We start from the raw sequence: 27,978 nt of genomic DNA on the forward strand, positions 1-27,978 counted from the left end.
TACCTGTCAGTGGCTCAGTTCGTCCAATTGTCGCCTCTGCCCGACCTGCTCTCCAGAGACGCCGGGTCAGTTCTGCATCACGACCCAGCATCCCTCAACCTGATGGCTTGGCTCTTGCAGCCCTAGAATTTGGAAGCATTCTTCTGCCTTCACACTGCAGACAAATCCTAGCCATGGCAAGAGTACCATGTATGCTGTCCTGCTATATGAGCAAGTGGAAAGGTATTACCATGTGGTGTGCAACTCAATGCCTAGATCCATTACAGGTTCAAGCTACTCAAATCTTGCGATACCTCCTGTCCTTCGCAAAAGCTGGCTTGGCACACTCGTCTATCAAGGTGAATTTGGCAGCCATTTCACGCTACACACGTACCTCAAATCAGCTTTCCCTCTGGCCCCATAGGCTGGTGAAGGGATTTCTTAAGGGACTGTTTTGTGTGTTTCCTCTGGTTCGAGCCCCTGCTCCAGCTTGGGAATGTGACCCTCTCAAAGCTAATGGGACCTCCATTCAAGCCTGATCACCAGCCCCTTTGAAATTTCTCTCCAGGAAGACGATATTCTTAGTGGCCATCACTTCAGCCAGACTGGCCGGTGAACTGCAAACCCTCTCCTGCAGACCTGCCTAATTGGGTTTCCACCAGTCTAAGGTGGTTCTGCGTACAAATCTCTTCGGCATTCCACCTGAATGAACCTCCGATTCTACCAGTGTTCTTTGGCTCTCCTTCGTCTCCAGCAGAGTGATCCTTACATTCTCTATATGTTGCACAAGCCCTCAAGTTCTAAGTGGCCTGCATAAGGGAGTTCCAAAAGTCATCTCAACTGTTTGTTGCTTTTGGACCTACCGGCGAGGGGACCACCCCTTTCAAAGTCTTCCATTGCAAGATGGCTGTCGGCGTGCATTTCCCACTGCCATTGTCTGGCCAACAGCCCCCTTCCAGGAAGACTGAGGCACACTTGACTAGAGCCGTGGCTTCTACTACAGCCTTCCTGTCTGGTGTCCCCCTGCTTGACATCTCCAGGGCAGCCACGTGTAGATCTGTCCATACCTTCACAGGGTTCTACCGCGTCGATAGGGATTCCAGGGAGGACTCCCGAGTCAGCCAGGCAGTGCTTCGTAACCTGTTTGCATGAGGGAAGTGTTCCAGAGGTGAGTTGATTGCTTCTGTTAAGCTATGCCTCTCTCTATTGGTTGTGTATGTGTACTGCTGTATAATCGTATTCAAAGAGTATGTGAATCCATTAAAGATCCAATGCTGGAGAAGGAATAAGTTGCTTACCAGTAACTCCTGCAACTTATTCCAGCCTGTCACCCACAAAACCGTCCCACCTTTTGTAGGGCTATAAACATATATTGTACATTTTACAAATAATACATTAAGGACTAACACTATATATTAACTGTAAAAGCCGAACAAAAGCAATAGGGAGCTTGCCCATCCACTGGTGACATTAGCATATATCACATTTTATGGCCCATCCCTAAAACAAAAGAGGCCCCTCAAGATTGCTAACCTGGCACCAAAGGTAAAATGACCCATGCTAATTCTATGTCATCAAACATAATCTCAACTATGGTATTGACATTTCATTTGCCTATTGCTCCCTTGGCTTGTAAAAGACATGCTATCAATAATTTTCCATAGTCAATCATTTACACCAACCCACTCCTCAGTTCAAGTGAACATACACAAACATAATATAAAAACAAAAACTAAGAAAATACAATTTACATATACATAATTCCTAACAAAGATCCTAAGTATCCAAACAAACATGATTAATTTAAAACCAATAATTGACTTAAAGGGTAGAAATAAATTGCAATGCTGAAATAGAGAGATTCATTCCACTAAGAATTTGCAACCAAAAATGGGAAGATGAAAGAATAACACAATTATGTACTTAGCGAGAAAAGTAGAAACAGCAAACATCACAGACACTTGGACACTCAATAAAAGCATCTTGGCAAAATCTACAGACTCTAAGGTATCTTGGAATCTTATCTCGAGCACCCACTGCCTCATTGGTGGGTAGTGAAGTGAGATGTAGTCTCAGGAATTGATACCTCCATAACCTACTAGGAAGTTTGGATCAATAAAGTTTTTCAATACTTGTGGAATTCTTAAAAATGTTTGTAGCTTTTGGTTTTCTCTGGAATAGCAATACAGTCCTGTAACCATAACTTTCATTTCACCTTGATGGGACTACTAAATAAAGCTTCAGTAATCATTTCCAATTTTGTTAAAATTCCTGTGCATTTAATTGCCCACTTATTTCAAATAGGATTAATTTGTTTTTTTTAAAACCTCCATTAGGGTACTAAAAAGAGAACATATTTCAAGATTCATAATTTTTATAAATAGCAACAGAGATTGCCATTCAACGTAAGGAGCTAAACCAAGTTTGAAATTAGTGACTGCCGTGGGTATACCTGGTGGAATGATGGCAAGCTTCCACATGTTTCCCTCCATCTTTGACAAATCAATGTTAACATAGGAGGTCTCAGCACCATAGGTAACCCAGGGTACAATTTTGCCCTTGTTACTTTGAAAGGGGATAATATAGAATTTCCCATATATTAGACTGACCTTTCTAAGGTGGGAGGAAAAAGATACTAAAGAGGGTTGTAGATAATTCATAATGTCAGAGAGATTAGGAGCCCGAATCATGACGCCTAAATACTTCCAACTAGTTACTAATTGCTATTGTTGGCATCCACGTGAATTTTCTGGATTTTTAAATATCAAAATCTTGGTTTTGGAAGGGTTTAATTCTAAATCAAGAGCCTGCAAGTAATTGGTGAAAGAGTTTAGCAATCTCTGGAGGCCCACCGGAGGGTGATCTCTCAGGACATTATCAACTGCATAAGCCAAATAGTTAATATGAAAATGTCCCAATTACTTTGGAAAGCCTAAATCATTAGGGATACCATTACACAAATCGTAAGTGTGAAATGTAAAAAGAGATGGCCCCAGGATACAATCCTGATGGAGGCCATTATGGAAAGGAGCATACATAGCACCTTTTGTGTTGAGGTGAATCCTTACAAAAGTATCCCAATTAATATGTTTTATATTATTAATCAAGGAAACGGGATAGCCAGTTTAGTCTATAATGTAAGTCTGTTTGCTTTGTCGAAGGTCAGAGAAAGATCGGCAAAAAAAAAATACAAAGGAGTGTAGCAGGCCAATGCATTTTGTTGAAGAGTGTTTAAAATGAAACATTTTAATGCCAGGTGGAATTTGTAGCTTTTCCGGCTGGAAATATGCCAAATGCACCACAGTCTTTTCAGTTCAGGAGAGTAATATTGCCCCTAATGAGCCAAAAGCTAGCAACTTGCAGTTAAGAGGTTACTACTTTTTTCTGAACAGTGTTCCATAGTGTATCAACAAATTTACCAGGGTTTTCTACGCATGCTCCCCTAACGCCATATTCAAGATGGGTTTGAAGTATGTATGAAAAATATTTCCACACAAAAGCTTCATTCAACTTCAAATTTATAAGTGATAAAAGGAATTCATATTACTTTCAGACAATGAAAAGGTGTGTTCAAAGTGGACCAGAAATGAGTCAACACGTGCCAAAGGGCTCTTGCTCAGGGCTCTGAAAATTCCAAATTAGAATTTCTATTTTAAACTCAAAAACATATTTGTAGTGCTGTTAGTAACAAGTGTGTGTAGCAAGCCATTAAAATGAAATTAATAGGTGCCATTTATATCCCAGTTTCCTGAAGTATAGGACAAACAGATTGATGACTGTCTTTAAGTTAATTAAGTTGATACAAAACTGTGACTGCTATGCAGGTTTTGGTGTTGCCTCTTAAAGGCCAGGTTGTAGGGGGTTTTAGTCTTAAAACCGGCTGCCGTACAGGACACTGCACATGTTAACATACTGATCTTAAAACCTTACTTTTGTGAGTCGATCCTCAGGCTTTCGCCTCACAAACCCAGTTAAGGTTTCTATTTTTTCTGTAGTGTTCCAAAGTGTGTATATCTTTGGGCATTTCCAAATCATGTGTCCCCTTGTTACCAGTAATGTGCAGACACAGCAACAAATAGATGAATCCCTGATATCCAACTGTAGTTATGTAATAATCACAATGCAACATTTTGAATTGTATTTCCCTATTGCTTATGATGGTGGACATGTCCAGTGTTAAATACCAATATGCATTCAAATCTGCTTTGTCTATCACAATCCCTAGTTCTTTTGCTCAAATATCTGCTGGTGGTACTGTCAGGGATCATGAGAATAGCTATCCGTTTTATACTCTGGTATTGATCATCAGGACCATCATCTGATCCCCCAATTGTGGAGGCAAAAGGGGTACACTTTCTTCAGCTGTTCACCACTCCTCAGTGACTTAACCAAAAATATGCTTATAATATTCCCCTCGTACATGGATTTTCAAGTGGAATCGGGTTCTGCTCTTCAGCAAGTTCCTAATAGCCCTTTGTCCTGGCCTATTGGTTGGTAGGGAGTCCCCATCAAAACACTTTTGATGCCATAGCCAATCTTTAATAAGAAGCAGGGTTGAGGGTTGATTAAATGGGATTCCTCGACATCCATTGGGTACGTTTCCATCATTTAAATGTGAGACCTATGCTAGGGTGTTAAATGTTTTGGGCTCCACTGCCACAATAATATACCTATTCATTGTAAAAGGGGATGTCACTGGCATCTCAGTCTCCTTCCACTTTGGATAATCTCCTGGGTTGGCTCACTGATTAATCATGACTAATAGGGCACCAATGATTTTGTTTGCCTTAGAAATATTTCATTTGATCTTAGCCCGTTTCTACCCCATTGAAATGTTCTTAAATGTGATTCGAGATCTGGGACAAATGCAGAAGCTTGGGTATTGTGAGAAACCTGAAGGTGTCTCGCTAACTAGTCCTCGGGGATCTGCCATCCAGTTGGCCAGGACGCGGCCATCGCTATTGGATCCAGTAATTGGGGATGGACCAGTGAGGGAGGATCACCTGGATGGGGGCTCCTCTTGGAGTGGGAGTGGCACAGTGATGCACCGATGTGTGAGACGCGGTATCCCCCTTCTTTCAACACCTTTTCCCCATCCTTCCACGACACAAACACTTTCGCACGATACACAAGAGAACGGACTAACCCCAGAGCCATTTATCTGAAATGTCCCAATACAAGGGTCAGGCAAAGTTAGTCAATTGATCAGAATCACACATGCACCTGATGGCCCTTTCCCTTCCGCACAGGGATAAAAGTTGGAGTAAGAGAGCACAGTACGAGCAAAGCAGACCGCACGACAAGACTGCTATCCAGACCCGGCAGTTCAAGAGGAGAAATGTCGCGAATAGCGAGAGGCTGACGAGGGTTCGACCTTGCCCTTTTCGACGCAGACCCACAAAACCTCAGCAGAGGGAATCTTAAGACCAAGGACAATAGCCCAAGTGTGCTGCAACAGATGTCAACGTTACACAGAGCATGTCGACGCTGAGAAGCAGGGGGCAAGGGAAACTCCTGCTACCGTGTACCGGCCTTGACTCCAGTCGAGGAAAGCCAAGTGGTTCATCACAGCCAGTGAGTTGAGAGTAGAACCGATAAGAGCCGGCCTGTGATGATTGAATGTTGCAAAGTGGCAACTTGAACCAAGTTCAAAGAACTGTAAAAGTGTTAAAGGGGCAGACCAGCTGCAGAAGGAACCAGCACCACGTGGGCGCTAACTCGAGAGAGACTCTGGTCGATCCCTGTCTGAGTGAAACTACAGATACCAGAAGGCTGTAGGAGAGCCGTCAAATTGGGTCAAAGTGGTCGAAAGCCTCTGACCTTAGAACTGTACAGGAAGCAAGGGAAGTGAATCCCGCAAACATTGAGAGCAAAAGCAAATGTGAAGGTGAAGTTGGCAAAAGTGAAGCCGGAAGAGGGATGCTGACGAGAAGGGGGCAACATCTAAAATCCCAAGAAAGTGTTGACAAAGGTGATGTCCACTGTAACTGTTTAAAAATACTTTGAGATTTGTAAGTGAAAAGACAAGCCATAGTGAACCCGGAGAAGGGAGAATGAAAGTAAAGAGGGCTCGGCGCCCGGAAGAGGGGGAGACCCAGCGGTGATGCCATCACCCAATGTGAACTGTGGAAACAAACTTTCATTTTGTTAAAGGAACTTTTGTTTTTCGTTAATTGAAAACATTGGGCCCTCCGAGGCAAGAGACTTTCAAGAGAAACGAGACTTGGCCATCGATGAACCTGATAGCTGCAAGTGGAAATGTCGTCTCGTGCTGGGGAAGCTCGAGACTGTACTGTGCTCCAAGATCCCACCTTACCCCGTGCTCAAAACGTGGGGCAGGGAGACCCAAGCTACCACATCCTGGCATATTATTTGTGAACAATTCTTTCTTTTCTTGAAAACCATCCTACACCCTTTTTGTATTAGTTGTAAGGTTTGGCAACAGGTTTCTTAGTATAGGCCTTTTTATTTTGACACAACACCACCAGTACTGCCTTATTTTCATTTGATTGTTGACGCTTGCTCCCATCTTAGATTTAGGTTTAGATTAGGCATTTCTCCCACCTGCATACAGTTTAATAAACACCCTGGAACCATGATCACTTGTATCTGTCTTTACTGTTCCTTACAGTATCCAATTCACGTTCATCACATTCATTCTGCTTCTGAAAGGGATTGAATCCCATCTACCCTGATATTTTTTAATGTTCTCTATAACTGACAAATAGTTAATAGGAGACCCTGCAAATCCCTTGAGATCCAAAGCCCTAGATAGTTGGATTTCTGATCCTGAATGTGAAAAGGGCCTGCTAATTTTGGAGGAACCATCAACTTTGATTAAGTAAAATTAATTATGTAGCCGGCAGCAATCTCAAACAATTTGAGGCTATCCAATAATAGGATTGGAAAATTTGATGTGGATGCAACATGTAAATACGCTTGTCGACCACATTAAGCAATATGTTAGGTTCTATTCCCTCCACAGTGATCCCTTTCAATAATTTGCTTCATCTGATCATTGTAACTAGAGCCAATGCATATCGGAGCAGAGAAAGGGGACACCTCTACCTCAATCCAGAGCATAAATACAAGGAGGGGGGAGATGTTAGATGGTGTGGGACAAGAAGTCTGATTCAGTTTAGGGCTCTATAAACCCACTAGACATATGGCAAACATATAGAGTTATCCTTGGTCTGAAACAGTGTCCCCCCTTGAGCTTCATAAAGCAGTGCTGAGCTCCATGATACCTGTTTCGGGGGCCTCGTTTAGGAGTGCTGTGATGCGTGGGAGGCCTGGCTAGTGCTTTTGCACTGGAGTCAGGTTCTGGTGATTGCGTGCCAGTGTCAATTTTGTCCGTGTGCAGTGCGGCTGAGATTCATTGTGCATCCCTGGTCCCAGCTGCTGGTGAGCCTGTTCGGGGTCATGGGTGGCTTCCCCTCCCTCCGCTCTACTTGGTGGCTGGCTATGGGGGCTGTGTAGTGGCACCTTGAGGGTAGCGGATGGTATTCTGCTGCTGTGGGCTGGTCATGTCCTTAACTGAGGTGGAACAGGCGATCCTGTTGTGCCATTTTAACTGCGGTTCTGCACCTGCTGCAGCTACTCCTCACTTGCCTCCTATCTTGATGTCACTGCCAGGCGTGGCTCTAGGGTTAGGGGCAGTCCATTTTCGTCCCCTGGGGGTGATAGTGCAGGCCTGGTATTGCAGTGTGCTGTGGACAATATCCATGCTGGCTGAGCATTCTATGGGAGGTATAGGCCCACATCTCCTTGCTGAAGCCTTTCTGCATTTTGAGCCACACAGAACAAGGTGGATAGTGTCATTGCTTCCCGGTTCTTCACAAAGACCCGAAACACAGAAAGAAGGTGATTGTATTTGCATGCCTCAGTAACACACACACACCTGGCATAGCCTCTCAATGCTGCTTGCCAGCCCTCTCTTCTTGCTGCTTGTTTGGCACAATACCACGGGGACATCTGATAGGAATCAGGCTAAATTATCCTTTTGGGGCATGAAGAGTGTAAAGACCCCTCCCGCACCCCCAGCTTCAAAGGTGGGTAACTTGGAAGGTTAGGGCTCAGGGCTGTAGTCGGGGGCACACACGGATGGATGGCGTCTGCCCACTTTTTTCAGAGGGCGGACACCGCCACCCCCATTTATTTTAGAGGCCGTTTGTAAAATTAAAAACATTGGATGTCTTTTCTGAATTTATGCCAACCTCGTGACTCGAACCATGGTCGCCACTTTGGTAGACGGGACACTTTACCCTTACGCTGTATAACCTGATGAGAAATAGTAGACAGCTAAAGTTGAAGTGTCACATTTCAGGACTGCATGTTCCATGTGAAACATTGGTATTGATTCTTGGAGTTTAAAACATCCACACTTTTTATTGTTTTCAAAACAATATTAGCATTGGATCTTTCATGGATTCCCATGCTCTTAAATATTCCCTGTCATCAGGCTGGGAATCCTCGGTAATCATAAAGCATTTTGCTTTAAACTTAAAAAACTGCTTGATACTTGTATAGCCTATTGCTGTCACTTTGGGTCATACTGCCCCAGCCAATGACAGTGGTCCTCCTTAGCTCCACCCCTGGTGGCCATCTTGCACCTTTAAGTGTTGGGATTTCTTGTTGTTTTGCTCCTCAAAATTCAACTTTTGAATCTATTTTTGAGAAACCTTTCAAACTTTTTCTCTTCATCATCGTCACCGCTGTGACTGCCGGTAGTGGGGACACATTCACTGTGAAGATTTGATCATCCAACAATCTTCTGAACATCGACGATCTTCAGAGAGGCCTTCGCAATTTTAGGCCCTCTCCACGCAAGCATGGCAGACAGCAAGCAGTAAGAAGAGCCTCTTCCGGCCCTGCTCTAAGTGTAGACTCAATTTTTGTGCACGATTGACACGAGAAATGTATCTATTGCTTGCGCCCGCACAACGTGGACTGCTCCATTTGCCAGGCATTCACCACGAAGACTCTGAAGGATCCCCTTAGACGTTTGGTAGCTTGGCTGGAAGAGTGTGCCAGGGCCTCTGACTCGGCCTCTGTCCGAAAATCATCCCTCTGCCAGGGGTGGCACAATCGTAGATCGGACTCCCTGTAAAAAGAGGATGAGATCCCATGAGTACACCTCTCGGGGGAAGAAACCTTAAAAGAACATATGTAGCAGGCTCTGACTGCCTCCCGTCGACATCGGAGGTGGCCCGATCTCCGATATGGTCTACGACCGCGTCTACGCCGACTACTAAACACTCATTCCACTCTTCAGAGACAAGGTTTCCATCGATGACCATGACTACCCCGTCAATGATTCACTGGTTACTTCGTCCACGACCCCATCGGCGAAAATCTTCCACCTCGTTGACAACCGATTTGTTCACGATCACTTGGTCGATCACTTTGACTACGAAAGCACTCAGGATTGTTCTGCCTCCAAGGATAACTTCGGAACCATTGTCTTCTATGGCATCAGTGCTCGCTTCATTTGCTAGAAGTACAAGAGTTGTAAGGAGGGTATGGTATCAACAGTAAGACAGACACAAGTGACCCCAAAGTTCAAGGGTGTTTATTGAACTTCAAAAAGGGTTTGAAAAATGCCTATCTAATTCTAAATCTGCAGATGGGAGCAAACTACGGCCATCAAATAATAATCACGCAGTCCTAGTGGTGTCTTGTCAAAATAAAAGGGCCTGTACTAATAAACCTATTGCCAATCCAATAGTATGGAAAATAGTGTTACGAAAAAAGGAAGAAGTGTTCACAAAATGATATGTCAGGATGTTCAGGCCGTTGACCTCCCTTCCCCACGTTTTCAGCACAGGACAAGGCGGTTTACTCGAGCACAGCACAGTTTCTGGCTTCTTTAGCACGAAGATAAAGTTCAATCATTAGTATCAGGGCCTTCTGTGCTCAAGTCTCTCTGCTTCTCAGAGTCTCTTCATTTAGAGGGCCTGATGCAACCAAATAAACAAGTTATTTTCCTCTTTAGATTTTCACAAATATTCACTTTAAGTGATTCACTATTCACCTCGGATCCCCCTTAGCCGGGCTCAGATCCCTTTAGTACAATGTTCATCATCTTGGATCCCGCTCATCTGGGCTCAGATCCCTTTTTAACACAATTAGTCTGCCTCGGCGGGGCTCGGACCAATTTCAAATTTTACATCAAGTTTCTAAGACTTTTGAATATGCACAGGGTTTGGTTTGACCCATTGCAGGACCACTTAAATTTCACAATTCCTTTTCTTTTAACATTCGTCAGCTTTCAGTTGGATACCTAACAGAGACTTTCGATTGTGCACCCACGTAGCGCAGGACCACTCTTACTATGGCATTGTATCTTAGCTTCAAAGTTCATTCACTCATCTGCTATTTTAATTATATTTGCATCACTTTCCACATACGCTTCATGCTCTGTTCTCTTCAATTTTGGTTTCCACACAGATTGGTCTGGTATCAGTCTCCCTAACTCACCGGCTGGGCTGACTTCACTGGTGCTGCTTTGTTGTAGGAACCAAGGACAATACCACAGCAGCAAACGATTCCCCCCGCCTTGATTATCGGCACGGCAGAGCCCCGGGTACCTCCGACACACAATGCAGAATTCTTCAGCTTTGATTTCAGCTCTTAAGTTTCCTATTCTCGAAGGCTCATGAAAGTTACGGTCATTCAGTGAAAAGGTCAAGGGCACTTCCCTCCTTGCAATCCTCTTCGGTCTTGCTGTCTTTCGCTTGTATTAAACTGCCATCTTGGAACTGCTGCTTCCTCACATGCTTTGTCTTGCTCAGAGTGGGCTTTCGTGCTCCGCCTTTTATCCGTGTGGGCAAGTGTGATGGAAGTCAGGTGTGTGTAATGATCAGTAATTGCCTGACCCTGCCTGACCATTGTATTGGGACATGTCAGGCGTACAGCTTTGGTGTTAGTCAGTTTTCTCTCACAGTGAGCTGTCTGTGAGAAAGTGTTTGTGTTGGAACAGGGCGGGGGGTTGAGTTCCTAAGTTTACTACCTGGTAGGATGGGGTAAAGGTGTTACAGGGAAGTAGATACTGCGTCTTGCCATCCGGTATCCCACTTCCATTACCCAAAGACCCCTCATACAGGTGATCCTCCCGCACTGGTCCACCCCTGGGAACTGGATCCGTGTCCTGGCCACCTGGATGACAGATCCGCAGGGACGAGCGGGTGAGACACCTTCAGGTTTCTCACAGTGTGCACAAGGAGATATCCCGACCACTCTCTTCCCTGCTACGACCAACTAAGACCCAACCACTAGCCCAGCTGATGCAAGAGAGTGTGTTCTCAGGAGATGAAGAGCTTCTGGAGGCTTCATTCTCTGAGCATGAGGAGAAGGAGGACGAATCGGACCCAATTCTGCCGGCACTACGGCCACTAGTGGGTTCTCCACCAGTGGCTGCACCTGTCATGATGCCTACCTCCAAGGAGCCAGGTCCGACCCAGCAACCCCAGAGGCAGGCATCATTCCCCCCAGGGAAGTGCCAGCGGGCCCAAGCTGGGGCCCTTTGAACACAGTCCTGGCGCCTTAGGCGCCAGGCTCATGTTGGACCCCTGTCCTGGCGCCTTACGCGCCAGGCTCATAAAGCTAGACATGTGTTCAAGTGTTTTAATGTGCACTTACCAGATGCAGACCATGCTGCTACATCCAGGCCCTCTTGAGGCCTGAATGGAACTACTTTACCTGTGGGACTACTTTCCACCTGGGTGTGGTCGGGAAGGATACATACCTGATCGGTGGAAGGATACATACCTGGAACTTCTTCCAAAGCTATTTAAACCACGCCCGATCAGCAACTCACGCTTCGCGTTGTTCTGCTCCTCGCAGCTGGACGCTCACCGTGTCAGCTCCTGCATCTGGACTTCAGCCACGCCTGTCAGCATCCTGGGTCACCTGCAAAGGGAGATAAGAGAGAATTGGTGAGAAAGAAGACCTTACCTGCTGAAGCTGCATCACGGCGACATCACACCGACGATCCTAAAAGGGAAGACATCATTTTTAAAAGCATTTCGCTTCGATCGCTGCAGTGCTGCATTTAACTCACCTTTCCTGGGCACCTCCATCTTCAGCAGCGATCATCCGGATCCGCAGCCACTTCTCAGAGCCTAGAGAGAGAAAGACAAGAACACAAGGTGAGAGAAGGAAGGGAATAGGAAAAGCTCAGTTTCCTTCTAAGACTTACCTGTTGGGTCATTCTCATTTCATTTCGGGTCCTGCCGCTTCCTGGCATTCCGGACCCCGGCCCCTATGGGGAAAAAAAGACAAAGACATTGAATGAGCGAATGCAAAGACATTACCCGAACGCTCATCCAGAACTTACCTGTCATTTACTGGAACTGCATGTTTCACTTCGGGTCGGCGCCATATCTCCGGCATTCCGAACCCCGGACCCTAAGGGGAAAAAGACATTAGCGTTAGCGCTAGCAGCAATAAGACAATGAACATCAATATTAAGCTTGAACTTTTGAACTTGCAACAGAACTCTCACAGCGCCTCACCTGAATAGTCAAGCTTATTTTGAACTCCCATGAAACCTCAATCCAGTGAAGTAACTGGGTTTCAACGTGCCCCTGCATCAGAAGCAGGATGGAGAACTCATCCTTCCAGACCCTAAGGTGAGACTTCACGGGGAATTGTGGAAGGGTATCTTGGAGGGTTGGAAGGGAGTGGGAGGCTTGAGCATTATTCCGTCAGTAGGTAATACTCCCTTTTCACGCGCAGGGGAATATTCCAACGAGCCAGAAATGCCAGAGTAGAGGGGCCCTTCCTGTCCATCTTCAGAGTCCTGCGCTTCACCATTGAAGAAGCATCAGCACTCGAAGCCAGACCTGCGCCTCCGTGGGAATCAGGTGAGCGTGACAGCACCTACAGTTCCTATGGGAACGCCAGCAGCACACATTGACCTATCTGTGGACATTCTGTCTACTCTAATATCTCTAGTCACTGATTTGCAGCAGCGCCTGCCTCCTCCAGTCCCTCAAGGTGCACAACGTGGTCCAAGTAGAAGCCATCCTACCGGGCCTTCACATGAAGCAGTGGTTACACCACCACGTCCTCCAAGACCAACTCTTCAGTTGTTTGCTGCCACCGGATCTGCGCTCACAGACACAGATGCTGGCCCGAATACGGACGTCTATCCAGATATGCATATTACTACTGACGAGTATGACAACCTGGTACCAGCTGATGTGGGCCGCCAGATATGCCTTACAGAGATTCGCCTCTGGATGGAAATGGCTCTTTGCATGCCCTGCTTGCGTGAGTTGTGAAGCTTTTTGAGCTTTATCCAGGGTAACAATGAAAATAGGGGTTGCTTTTTCAGAGACGGGAGGCCTCCAGCAGATCTATAGTTGCCCTCCCAATCCTTGATGACATCTGGGAGGGTGGGCTGTTGATTATGAAGAACCTTTCTTTAGCACCCCCAAAGAAAGACCGCCTGTAGAAGACCTTTAAGGTTACTGATTCCGCTCCAAAATGTCGTTGCACTCAGCCAGGCACCGACTCTGTGGTATCTGCTTCCGCAAGAATGCAGTCGGCCAACCTGTCCTCCCCTTACATGGCGCCCCCAGAAGGCAAGCAGGTAATTACCACGGCCACAGCCAGCATTAAGACAACCAATTCCTTGGCTATTCTCTCTAGATATGACGGGGAGTTATGGTAGAGGGTGGGTCCCATCTTGGACTCCCTGCCTGATAACAAATGGGATGAGGCCCTTGTTTTGCTCCATTAGGGGGAAGAAACCTCAGATCACGCCTTCACCATGGCCCTGGACATTGCTGACACATGTTTCCGCCAGATGGGCAACAGAGCAGTCCTAAGGCTCCAAGGGTGGTTGAAAGCCACAATCGTATTTCCTGAGGTACAGTCAAAGGTTATAGACATGCCTTTTGATGGAGTGGACCTCTTTGGAAAAAAGGTTGACTAAACACTAGACAGACACAGATACCACTCAGCCCGTGGGTAGCCTGCTGCAGAGAAGGCAGTCCTTTCATTCTGGGATGGGCAGATTCTACAGGACCTCCAGAGATTATCGGCCTAACTATCGCCAACCATCCCGCACCAGTTCGCAGGAGGCATACAGAGGAAGATTGCAGGCATTTCAGGGGTACGCACAGGCGACACAGTTCTTCCACCCACACGCAAACCCTGAAACAATCCTGACCAGCGTCCGGTCTCGAGCCCCCACTTCAGCACCCTTGTGAAATCAAGAAATTTCAGAAATTCACTATTGACAAAATATTGTGGAAGCTTCAAATAGATATCAAGCACTATAAAGAGGAGAGAACATATCCATACTTGGTCCCGGGTTTTTATAACCAACTCAACACAAACGCATCCAGACAAAACCCACGAAGACAACAGAGGAAGACATTTGTGACATTTTCCAATATTTCTAACAGCAGTGACTCAGATTCAACAACTGGTGGACAAGCGAACCCCTAACAGGCATCAAGTTTTCAAGGGAGGGAACAACGAGGCAGACCTCGCTACCAAGGCCTACACCCAATGCGAACACGACAATGGGTCCCACCACAACAAACAGGGTGATCCCGATCTTCAATCGCAGTGACCACATCTTGTCCATTAATGAAATAGAAGTCCTGACCAAAGGTCTCAGTTTCATACCAAGTGCCAAAGCTAACCCCTTTACTAGAGAGGTCGAATTACGAAATCCGTCTACAATATTTTTTCAGGGACAGCACTGACAAGGAGCCTCCAAAATCCCCTTCTATTTTCACCCCTCTCGCCTCTATGGTATGTCCTGAAATACTATCTTTTGAAAACCGCATCATCCTGGAATTACACAAGACCTTCGACAAGCAATTACGTTTCAAAAATAACCTCTCAGCCGCCCAACGACTCGCACTAGAAAGTAACAAGACCTTCCTCATCAAACCAGCCGACAAGGGAGGCGGGATAGTCCTCTGGAGCCAGATCTTATACGACAAAGAAGTCACCGGCCAACTTTCCAACACAAGATTCTACAAACAGTTACCTACCAATCCCACTTTAAGGATACTGTCTGAAATAACGAGTCTCATGAGCCACGCATACGTCGAGGGTTGGATAGGTGAAGATGAGAAGGCTTTCTTGGTCAATCAACACCCCATCATTCCAGCATTTTACCTGCTTCTGAAAATCCACAAAAACCAAACAAACCCACCAGGCATACCTATTGTGGCTGGCATTGGTTCAGTGTTAGAACCCTTATCCATCTACATAGATCACTTTCTAAGACCCTTCATCAGCAAGATGCCATCCTACATCCAAGACACCACGGCCATGATAAAGATGCTGGACACTATAACACTATACAAATAGAACAAAACAACCTACTAGTAACTCTTGATGTGGAATCTCTTTACACGAGCATTCCCCAGATGGAGTGCCTACAAGTTCTCAAAACCTACCTGGATAAAAGAACTAACACAGAACCACCCACAGCATTCCTCATTGAATGTACCAGATTAGCACTTACGGAAAATTACTTCATCTACAAACAGACCTTCTACCAGCAGTGTCACGAAACCAGCGTGGGGGCAACTTTTGCCCCGGATGTAGCGAATCTATTCATGGACGCATTTGAGAAAGACTCAATTTACAACGAAGCAAACCCTTTTAAACCAGCAATTGATAGTTGGCTTAGGTATATAGATGATGTGTTCATGATTTGGAAAGGGACAGAAGAAGATCTACTCTTCTTTTTACAATGGCTAAATGCACAGAACAACTGCATAAAATTCACCATCGACCACAGCAAAACTAACATACCTTTTCTAGACCTGGAAATCTATAAAAACCAAGACAACTCTTTAGGGACAACTCTCTACCGAAAACCAACATCCAAAAACACCCTCCTAGAATACTCAAGTTTTCATCCGTCAGGTCTCAAAATGAATCTCCCATATGGTCAATTTTTACGGATAAGGAGAAATTGCACCCCCAGCGAATATGCGTCAAAAAGCAAAGAACTAACAATTTGGCTAAAAGAAAGAGGCTACCCCAAACACATAATTCGACAGGCCCGTAAATGTGTGAAAAACACAAGCCGAGAGTCCTGTTTAATGCCAGGCAAAAGAGATCAATCTACAACAAAGATGACATGCGTGACCACGTTCACCCCACTGAGTAAATCCATCAGAAAAATGATCCTCAAGCATTGGGACAGACCACAAACTGATTCCATTCCACCCAGAAAAACTGCGTTTTGCCTTCAAAAGGAGCCGGAACCTAAAAGACCATCTTGTGCACACGTATACAGAAGTCGAGACACCTAGCCAGCAACAAACCACGCTATGGCATCTCCCCGCAGTTAAAGGACATTTCAAATGTGGCTCCTGTTCCGTCTGTCCTTTGACAGCCAATCTCAAAACCATTGATCTAAAAGAAAACTCCTGGACTCTTAACTCTTTCACTAATTGCAGAACCAAATGGTCAGTCTACATAATCAAATGCCTGTGTGACCTCATCTATGTGGGAAAGTGCAAAAGAGAAATAAGGCAACGTATTTGTGAACATCGGTCTTGTGTGCGGAACCAAGTTGAAGATAAACCATTGGTGGCACATTTCAAAGCGAAAAACCACACACAACGATATTTTTTGGACAATACTACAAACAGTGGGCAATCCGTTCTGCGGTGGTGACATAGACCTAGCCCTACGCAAACTGGAACAGAAATGGATCCATCGTCTAGATTCTGTCAGACAAGGTTTAAATATTTCTATTGAGTGGAACCTCTTGTTCAACAAATAATGCTCTTGCTATACCAAGCTCCCCTCATCACATTACCTCTACCTGTTGTTTCACTCCGCTTTCTAGCCAAGCAGGTTTAATTTTCACTATTTTTCGAATGATTTCCTTGTCCTTTTGGTGAACTTATTTGTACTATTATGTCAAAATCACCATACAAGCAGGCAACACTACCCCCTTCGATACCTAATAGATTGTCATGTTTGCACTCATTACACGCACCCTCATGCACAAACAGGCGGGTGTTTTTGGTCGAATTGATGCAAAACAGTTTAGACCAATATGTAATTTGGATATGAGTAGCATGATAAATCGTGAATGGATTCCAAAAGTCACAGTAATTCACACGCACCAGCAGCTGTCAAGACTATGTGTACCTATGTTCCAAATCAATCTAATCATTTTGTATTATATCATGTAATTGCCTTTTTTCATCTATGCACGGCACTTTCAGCAAAACAAGATGTTTTTGAACAAGATGTGTGTGTTTGCAAACAAGATCTACTCTGGAACTTCATTTACATTTAAGCGAGATCACCCGTATCTCGTGACAATACACTACTCGCCTTTGGACAAGCGCAATAGATACAATGCCTCCCTCGACATGCGCACACTAGACAGCGCATTTTAAATACAACATTGCATCCCGGGACAAACACTACTCCCTTTGGATATGCGCATTCATCTGAATGCTTCCCTGACATGCGCACACGTGAACGCGCAATTACTACAAGAAATGCGCACTACACCCCGACAGTGACACAGCTCGTTTCTCACTGATCGGAAGAGTTGTAGCCGGCGGTTACTCCCGCCCTGCATGCATCAGGTAATTCTCACGTTCCCTCACGGAACCACTACTTGCTTTTTGTTTTTAGACACTGGATCACAGCCATTACCCACAAACGAGCACCTGCCATCACCATCTCGCTCTATGTGGCCGCATGACACAGTTAGATAAACACAATGTACGCTAAGACCTTGCCTCCTACCCTAAATTGTCACAGGTTTTACCGAATCAATCCTATTTGCATTTCGAAATTCCATTGATAGTGTTAACTCTGCTGTGCACAGATCCGACCGGCTGTTGACCATTAATCTAGCTGGACCAAACACCAGCACCTCCTCGATCACAGGCATCCCCACTGGCCTGCACTCAAATAAGTCTCTATCCACACAGCACATGTCTGGCTCAGTGCTTTCCACCTTTTTAATAGTTTCTATTTGCACTCCTTTTTTTGTGGCCACCAGCCCCCCCATGATAAATAATTCTTACTTATTTAATGATTCAGCTCCAAGCGTCTGACGTTTGCGGACAGCCTTCCAGTTAATTCACTCGCTGGACAAACTTAACCACGATCAAGGCGCTTACTTACCTGTACATGGTAGGTCCCCACGATTGCAGTTTTTAACAATTTCTTTCCCAGACATCACTCTCTGAACTAACCCAGTCCCCTATCATTTATAGGTGGACGGCCTTTCATTAACATCGACCCGACTTGAAACAACTGTCCTGAAGACCGTTCGGTACTTTTACAGCAGCGCTGTCCCAAGTTTTACAGCCACTGTTTCCACCCATCTATACCGAACCAGAAACTCAAAATTGTGTGTCGACAATGTTAAACAATGTTAAATGTATTGTCATTTAAAACAATACTTGAAATATACAATGTTTGTCACTCTGCCTACTAACTCACAAAGATGCAGATCAAAATATGCTTAATAATGCATACATTCAGCGCCACGGCGCAGCTTGTAAAATTGTTTTGTTCTCTGTTAGTGTAATTTTAAAAAAACCTTTTTTGCCATTCCTGCATTCTTAGGTGTTTTTTGTCTATTGAGCAAGCAGCTATCTAGCTCCACTGCAAACCTGCTGACCCTATGTCACGCTTTTGGTTAGGGTAGCTTTGACTCATTTTCTCCCTTACAGAACATCAACACCGACAAATGGGTGCTCAACATCGTCCACCACGGTCACACGCTGGAATTTCTAGACAGATGCCCCTCCATTCCTCCACTTCGAAGGCAAGAACATCTGCCACTCCTCCTACAAGATGTTCAGTTCCTGCTAAAAAAGGGGTCATAGAAGCCGTTCCATCGCACCTCTGGGAGTCCGGAGTGTACTGCAGATACTTTCTTATGAGAAAAAGGTCTGGTCGGTGGAAGCCCATCCTACTCCTCAAGTTTCTTAAATCACAAACGTTCTGCATGGTCACGCTTCAGCACGTACTGGATCAACTGGAACAGGGATTTCCTCTCATCCCTGGACTTGGGGGATGCATACTTCCACATACACATTGATCGGAAGCACAGGCGTTTCCTTGCTTCTTGGTGCAGGGGAAGCACTACCAGTTCAATGCCCTATCAGTACTCGCCATGAGACGGAAAAGGGGATGATGAAGAAACCCTGCCGTATCGGGTAACCTGGACGCATACTGGCCCAGGTCTCCTCACTTGAGGGAGTTTTTTCCAATGATAAACCCCTCTGCTTAGTGAAAACCACACAAGCAGAGGAGCAAATCTGTTGAAAGAGCGGGAAAGAACACCAGAACACCGCCAGTAGCATCAGGATGCAAGAAAGAAAAAAGATTTAGAACGAGATCTCAAAACCAGGATAAATGCAACACTCAGAGGAGGAACTAACCTACTATTGTGGGCAATGGTTGACCTATCTGGTATAAGGTCGCTCTTGTAACAAATGACGATCTAAGTGCCGAAATGAGGGATTTCATTATACACAAGCTCTACTGAATTGGAAGGAAAAGATTTTTATTTTTTTTTAAACCCAATTATCTTACCCAGTGAAAACACCAGAAGGTACTCAGGTAGAAGGTAGAGGTCCAGTCACTCCAAAAGAGTAAACAACGGAGGAAAGAGTTAGTTAATAGGAAACTAAAACCCGAGTAGCATGAGGGACGCACTAGTAGCGGGATGGTTTACAATGGTTTGCAGCAAAACGTCCAATGTTTAGTGCATTGAGAGGGCTAAAAGATTGTAAATAGTTTGTGGTGTTGTGAATGGACTCTTGGAGTCTTTACCAGGAAAAGAATGACTTCTGTGGTGATGACAGGCAAATTCCCCATGGTTGTTTTAGGGAATTGACAACGTGCTGGCAGACTTTCCCAAAACAGAGGCAACCCTTAAGCAAGCAGAGGTTTTGTTTGACGTGCGGGCAGTTTAAAAGCAGAAATCAAAGAGCAGAGGCAGTCCGTATGGCAGGCATGGGCTTCGTTTAACGTTCAGGCAAAATCAGCAAAACAGGAAGATGAGGCAGTCCATAAAACAAAGGCAGAAGTCAGGATCAGGAAATTGACTAACCGTAGTGCAAGTAAAGACTTTAATCAGAAGCGCTGGGTTAATGGAGGCGGAAGTGTTTTATGGTGGTGCGAAAGGCGCAAGCCATATCGCAGGGCGGAGCCAACAGTCACATGACCGTGACGGGAGGTGCCACGTGCCGTAGAGGAACGCAGTGCAGCAGAGGGGCTTGAATGACCCGCAAACACGGAACTTTTCCCTGGACAACCCCAACGCTGGTAGAAAGGAGATGCCGTAGGAGGCAAGCAACAAGGAAAATGCTCCCTTCGGAAAGAATGTGAAGGCCTGACATGGGCACCAGTAGGGTAAACTGTGACAGGTCCTGCCTTTTGGACTAAAGTCGGCACCAACGATATTCACTAAGTGCCTAGCATCAGTGGCTGACTATCTGCACCACACAGGTGTGTACGATTACCCCTAGCTGGACGACTGACTAATCCATGTGCAGAATCGCCACTAAACCTGCAACATACCAAGCAAACCATCCAATGCCTAACTTTGCTGGAATTCTCCAAAAGCTTTCTGAAGTCGTACGTGTTGCCATCTCACAACGCCCAGTTCTTGGGCTCACAACTCAAAATGCTGCAATGCGTAGCTGCCCCCTCGGAGGAAAGGGCAAGGCCTTACTCTGCAAGATTCAGCAGGTGTCCTCCCTCCAATGGACAACAGTTTACTCAGTTAAGTCATTACTCGGGATGTTGTCCTCATGTATCCCTCTAGTACCCACTGCAGATGAGACTGCTCCAAGAGTTCCTAGATGCCAGGTGGAAATAGGTGTTGGCCTCCTGGAACGAGAAGATCTTGTTTAATACAGCATTTCACCAGACTCTGCATTAGTGGGCTCATCGGCAGCACCTCATACAAGGCGCCGCCTTTTGCCCCCGGCACCTTAGGTCACTGTGACAACAGGTGCATCTCTCGAGGGTTGGGGAGCGTACAACGGAAGGTTCCATGCCAGAGGACTCTGGCAGCCAGAAACGAAGCAACTGTGTATCAATGTGTTGGAACTCTGAGCTGTGTTCTGGGCTCTCAAGTTCTTCCAACACCAGCTCCAAAACAAGGTGGTTCGCATTTTCACAGACAACACCACCACAATGTTCTAAATCAGGAAGCAAGGAGGGACTTTTTCTCCCGTTCTGTCCATGGAGTCGCAGACACTGGGCTCTATCCCAGGGCATGTTCTTTATTCCCTTTCACCTAGTAGGGACCCACGACACTATCGCAGATTCCCTCAGCAGGTAACTGCGATTCCGTCACAAATGGGAACTCCCATCAGGATCAAGTTTGTTGTCTTTTCTCAAGGTGGGGTCACCCACAGATCGACTTGTTCACCACAGCAGCCAACTCCACGTGCAACCAGTTTGCCAGCAAGTATCCACAAGGGAGAAGTCTGGGGGAAGATTGCTCCATTTCCTTGGAGGGCCGGTTCTTAAATGGACTCCCTCCAATTCCTCTTCTACGAGTAATCAATGCACTCAAACCGAGCCGATGCAAGATGATCCTCATTGCTCCTGCGTGGCCATGGCAGATTTGGTATTCCGACCTTCTACATCTGTCAGCAGCACCTTGCATCAGACTGACTCATCGTCCGGACCTGCTCTCCAGAGAAGAAGGGGCCGCTCTGCACCACGACCCTGCGTCCCTGAAGTTGGCGGCTTGCCTCCTGCAGGCCTAGAATGTGATCACATCACATTGCAGTTAGACTGCAGGAAAATTCTGGCAGGCTAGAGCTCTGTCCACTCTCTCCTGCTACAAGCACAAGTGGAAACGCTTCACTATATGGTGTCATTCACAATGATTAGACCTTCATTCGGATCAAGGCTAATCAAATACTGCCATATCTTCTATCATTGGCAAAGGGAGGGCTGGCACACGCATCCATAAAGGTCCTTCTCGCAACTGCCTCTGGCTACACTTGCACAGCGGGCAGACCTTCCCTATGCTCTCATAGGCTGGTTAAGAAGTTCCTCAAAGGTCTGTTCCGGACATTCTCTCCTGTAAAAGCACCATCTCCTGCATGGGAACTCAATGTGGTACTTCCAAGCTCACGTGCCCTCCTTTTGAACCTCTACATCGAGCCCTTCTAAAGTTCCTTTCATGGAATACCGTGTTTCTGGTGGCTATTACCTCTGCCAGATGGGTTGGGGAGTTGCAAGCTCTCTCCTGCAAGCCCACCGGTTTTGACTTTCCTTCAATCGAAGGTGGTGCTGCACACTCATCCCTCGTTTATGCCAAAGGTTCCTTTGAATTTTCACTTGAACAAGCCTCTGGCCCTACCTGTGTACTTTGGCTCTCCCACATCTCTGGCGGAGAGGGCATTGCATTTACTGGATGTTGCCTGTGCATTACAACGTAACAACTTTTTGTAATATTTGGATCTGTCAGTCAAATAACTTTATCCGGCCGTACGACCATCAAAGCACATCCTAGCGAATTATTTCTAACATTACACTTCCATATTTACAATCGAAAAAAAGAACTGAAAAGTTCCAGCGTGCTAGTAACTCTCTGGTGACAATAATACCAAGGAGCTAATCATGACCCCTGTTACGTGGCATGGGGCAATTCTCTGATCTTAGTTCTGAAGTCCCAATACCACGATAATTGCCAAATTACCAGATGCCCAAGGGAACAAGATTCACGGCAGATATGGCGATGTTGGTGAGAAAGTGTTTAGGGGGGCCCACAGTACCAGGGTCAGGGGACAGGCTGCCAACAATACTACCACCAATAATGGTCCGGCCATGGCGCTGGAGTCTTCCCAGTACTTCCTTGGCCATTTGTCCGTCCCCGAAAACTAATTTAACAGAGCACTTAGGGTTATCACTGGTCAGCCTATGACACCCCAAAACAGCCACCCGGGTCACGAAGACACAGTCCCCAACTGAATGGAGCCAATGGAGGCATTTGTTCAACAGGGCGTCCCTCGGTTCTTGCCTGTCAGAGGGCAGTTTGGGTACCCCATGGAGAAATACAATGGGCCCACTTGCCCCCCCCCCTGTGCTTGGCGCTTGGGCAAACCCCCCAGAACGATGATTATAAGCACCAGTTGCCCTCACCATAGGGCGCTTAATACTCACAATTCTAGAGGCGCGGTTTGCCAAGGTAAAAGGAATACCACACAGTAAGGGATCTGGGGGGCTCTGCAGGTGCGTTGCATTTTAGTGGCTGTTCAGGCTGGGGTCAGCTCATTAGAATAGAGAAATTGGGAGCAATTTTCAGATTGGGGGGATGTAGCCCCATGACAGCAGTGGTGAAACCCTGAATCTCCCCCAGTGGGCCCTCTCGGCCCCCACTCCCGCACCTTCCTCTTCCCTGGGCCTCGATTAGGTCTAGTAACAGTTTATTAATAACTGTCAATTCGGACAACACACGGTCACAGGAACTACTCGGGTAGTTTGTACCTCTGTATGCGGGGGACCTAATGGAAGCGTGAATCCTTGGTTGGGAGGCTTGGATGCCCTAAGGTGGAGTCAGTCGGAGGAAGGAACTAGACCCAGAGTGTGCTGCCAACATAGTCTCACTCCAGGAGCTGCAGATGGAACTGCCAATGGAACTAGGGGAAGGTTTTTCCTCAATAGAACCTTTGTTGACCATGTCCATAAAGTCTAAGGCAGGGGGAGTAAGGGTAGACGCGCTGTGAGCTACAATGCGGCCCAATGGATCAGGGGCCAGGTGAGCAATGCCAGAAGAGGGCCTGGTGGTGGCAAACCGCTAGGCCAAATGGAAACCAGGGGAGAGGCCAGTAGAGCGCAATCCTTGAGGAATTTGGATAAACCTGTGGGCGCCTTCTCAGTTCCGTTGTCCACTGATACTGGTATCTTAACAGCTGCCATACAGTTTGGACTCAGAGGTTGGGAAGACAAGCTTGTGTTGAGCACAAGCTTTGGTTGGTTTGTGCAGCTGGAGCCTTCCCCGGGTTTAGCAACATATTGGTTGGGCATGTGGCTGGGAGAGTGCCCACCGTGGTCAGTTAGGGCCGTTGGTTCCCCTCCCAAAACGGTGAGGTTGGAGCATTGCGTGGTCTTATTTGTTCGAGGGTGGGCCTCCCATGAAAAGTTTGAGATACTAAACGATTTCTCCTTAAGCAACTCCCTAGTATCTCCCCCGGAACAGGAATGATGGCGGCAAAAACTGCTGGGACGGTGATCCTGCTAGGATTAAAGTCAATGTCGGAAGTATGGTCAATTCCCTTAATCACACGACAGCCCCCTAACCCCCCCTTTTTCTTTTCGCTACCTTAATCATCTGTTTGGTTTTGGGGCCAGGGTGAGTTTGCAAATTGGACAAAAGGGCAGAATTGCAGAGAAAAGGGGGGGGGGAGTGCATGCTCCACTGTCTCCATTGAAGAACTTCCAACAATTCTCCTTACAGCATGCAGACTCCCCACCCCTCACCAGCACACAATTTTTTGGCTCGCTCTCACCTTGGAATTGTCTGAGTCAATGGTCCTTCCAAATTGGTGTGGAGAGCACAGCAGGTCGCTAACACCCCTGCAGGATGCCAACACCCCACGCCCTTGTCCCGGCAGGTTTCACCCTGACGGGACAGGGCTCTGGACTTTGAAGGTGTGGGGGAGGGGTGTGGACAGCAGAATCCTCCAATGAGAACCCTCCTGGGCTGAAGCAGAGAGTGTTGTGGGATGCCAATACCCCCCCCCCACCCTTGTCCCTGCGGGCTTCACCCTGGCGGGGCAGGGCCCGAGACATTGATGGTGTGGGGCTGTCAAAGGCTTCCATTTCCAGGTGTATTACTGGCTGCTTCTCCTACTGTCATAGGCTGGCGAACAGACCACTGCCAGGTAGACCAGCGGCGCATTCCACTAGATCTGTTTCCTCTACTACGGCGTTCCTATTTGGTGTTCCCCTGATCAACATCTGCAGGGCTGCTACGTGGAGGTCTACCTACACAAAGGTCTACTGCGTTGACAGGGATTCCAGGGAGGAGTCCTGTGTCAGCCATGCTGTGCTTCACAACCTTTTTGCTTGAGGTGAGTGCTCCAGGGGTGAGTTTCCATTGCTTCTGTTGAGACCTGTACCACCTCCCATTGGTTGTTTATGTAATCGTATTTAAGAGCATGTGAATCCAAAAAAGATCCACTGCTGGAGAAAGGAACACGTTTGCTTACCTGTGTTTTCCAGCATTGGTATCTTTCATGATTCATATGTGACCCTCCCTCCTAGCCCTCTATGGCTCTTCAGTGGTTGCTACTGTCACTTTACGTGCACTTTTAAATCTGAACATGGCCACCAGGGATGGAGCTAATGATGACCACTGTCATTGGCTGGGGAAGCATGACACAGAGTGACAGCAATTGGATATACAAGTACCAAGCAGTTTTTTTTTCCAGTATAAAGCAAACAGCTTTATTATTACCGTGGATTCCCAGTCTGACGACAGACAATATTCATGAGCATGTGAATCCATGAAAGATACCGATTCTGGAAAACAGAAGTTACAGGTAAGTAACTTGTTCCATATCCTCTCTTGCTGTGTCTTGATTTTATGAAAGGCAAATTCCATTTGTCCTGTGCAATTTGTATGGTTATGCAAAGTAAATTTAATGAAATTAGCATGTTTCACCTTGATATGCTAATTTCTGGTGATTCACACCCCATTCTGTATGTTAATGAGTCCCTCCCCCACTTTATTTTAGGACTTGCCCCCTGTTAGAGCTATAAGAGAAATGTTTTCCTAGCACAAATGGCATAAACTGAATAAGCCGCAAATTGGACTGCTTGGTCTACCTAGTGGTATTTTTGCACTCGTGACAAGGCCATCATGGCAATAGAGTGGAGGAAATGGAAAGTAGAGTGTCAGAGGATACTTCAGCAGTCTCTAAGGAAAAAATTAAGAAAATAGCGAGGCTGCTAAAAGTAATAGAGGTCTTGAAAGGAGGTTAAAGCTAAATAATGTGCGCACACTTGGCACATCAGAGTCCTCGACCCTCACCAATACAGAATGCTTCATAGTGTCCATTGTCAAGGACAACTTTTTTTTAACCAATCTGTTTATTGATTTTATAACAGAGCAAAAAAAAAAAAACAATGTTTGACTTATGTAAGATACAATAGGTTCCATACAGTATGTTAGCATTGGCAGAGGTGTTCCAGGGTTCGGCATTTCATGCAGTGAGGCCATTTAGCCATACCCCCCTCTACAGAGCCTGTCTGGTCGTCCGGCCTTTCATTCTTTTTCGCTCCGCAGCAATGTGTGGAAGCAGCTGATTCCCGTGTAACCAGTCATTCACCTTTTGCAACTGGGCAGCCCAGTAATATCTGCGCAGGTTGGGTAAGCCTATCCTGCCTTCCCATACTGACCGCTGTAGCGTTTTCAGTGCCACCCATGGTTGTTCCCTCCCACCCCCCCCGCACAGGAGCCCCCTCAAGGACACCTCAATTGCCACAAAGACCTTTTTCAGAATCGGGAGCGGGGCGTTCTGTAGGGCATATAGAAATGTGGGTGACGTTAGCATCTTGAATAACGCCGCCTTTCCCAGCAAGGTTAGTGGGAGGGACTGCCAGTGGGTGATGTCCTGTGCGAATTTGTTCATTACTGGGGTGAGATTGAGCTGGATGTAATCTGCCAAGCGTGAGCTGAGTTGGATACCTAGGTATTTGAAGCCTGCCTCTGCTATTGTATATGAGTATTCTTGGGGAGGACAGGTCACCTCTCCCTGCACTGCGAAAAGGACCGATTTCTACCAGTTTATTTTGAGCCTTCTAAATGTTTGGTACCTCTGGGGTATTTCGGTCATGACCGGGCACAAGCCCTTGAGGTTACTCAAGTATATTAGGAGGTCGTCTGCATAAAGCGAGACTCTGTCTCCCCCACCCCCCCAGGGCCATCTGAATCCCTCCCAGTTCGGACAGGATCACATATAATGGCAATATGCACTTCTTTTCTAGGCCTGAATCTACAAATGTATTCTTGTATGGATTGCTGCCTAACCTAGATCAGGCTTGCCTAGGGTTCACCTGGGGTTGGCGGCTGCTTGCTAGGGTCTGGGGAAGGAATGGTTTGGGCCAGTGCTTTTCAATTTCTCTGGTCTATGAATGCTCCTATAATAGGGTTTCATGATTTCAGATTTAAGCCGATCGGTTATCTCTGCACTAACCCTATATGTTAGGCGTTGCAATTATTGTGCTTAATCTTTTGGTTCTTTCTGTGTGGGGTTGCACTGTGGTGTCTCTGGGTTTCTCCCAGTGTGATCCACATGTTCTACAATTCGGTATTTAGTTGGTGCTGGGTACTTGGTACCACTGTTGGGTTAATCGGTGTGTGTGGGGGATGGTTAGAGCTTAGGTTATGGGCGGTAGGACACACAGTGGATGATGTCAACTGTACCTATTGTATGTACAAGATCAAGCGTAAGGGTTAGTATTGGGCAAAATACTTTCTTCATTCCTAGGTGATGGAGTGTGGAGGTTTGCATAACATTAAGGTGTTGTCTTGAAAAATATGGAGTTTAAATCACCCTGTGAAATCTAGGAATGTTGTGGCTTTTACATAAAGGCACCTGATAAACCTAACTATGCTTCAAGCGACCCACTTGGCCCCTGGTCATCGTGGTTTTCTAGGAAGTGGGCGTGTTATTAGTAATTTTCGTTATTTTCCATGCATTCCGGAGGGCTGGCATTTAATTAACCACGAATTTAAAGAGATACTCATTGCCGTTATTTAGAGCGCAGTGCTTAATAAGTTAATTCAGTTGTACCCTTAATGTGAAGCAGACTCAGTGACCAATACAGAGCTTCAGACACCTGTGCACTATCATCTGCAGATATACTCAATCAAGCCTCTCAAAAGTATATTTTTCTTGAAAAACACTGGCTAAACATTTCTTGGAGATGTTTTTAACTCACTGATATTTTTGCATCAATGTGCTTCTTAAATGTCATCATTGCTTATTCTTTTGT

General features: G+C 46.1%; 1 protein-coding gene across 1 annotated transcript in view; it reads left to right on the forward strand.

The window, feature by feature from the left end:
* Nucleotides 1-27,978, forward strand: part of POP1 (POP1 homolog, ribonuclease P/MRP subunit) — a 1,381,968-nt gene that overhangs the window by 1,352,187 nt on the left and 1,803 nt on the right. The gene's annotated exons all lie outside the window — the stretch shown is intronic.

The sequence above is a fragment of the Ambystoma mexicanum genome, chromosome 5q (genome assembly GCF_040938575.1).
Source record: "Ambystoma mexicanum isolate Mex_15411 chromosome 5q, UKY_AmexF1_1, whole genome shotgun sequence".
Lineage (NCBI taxonomy): Eukaryota > Metazoa > Chordata > Amphibia > Caudata > Ambystomatidae > Ambystoma > Ambystoma mexicanum.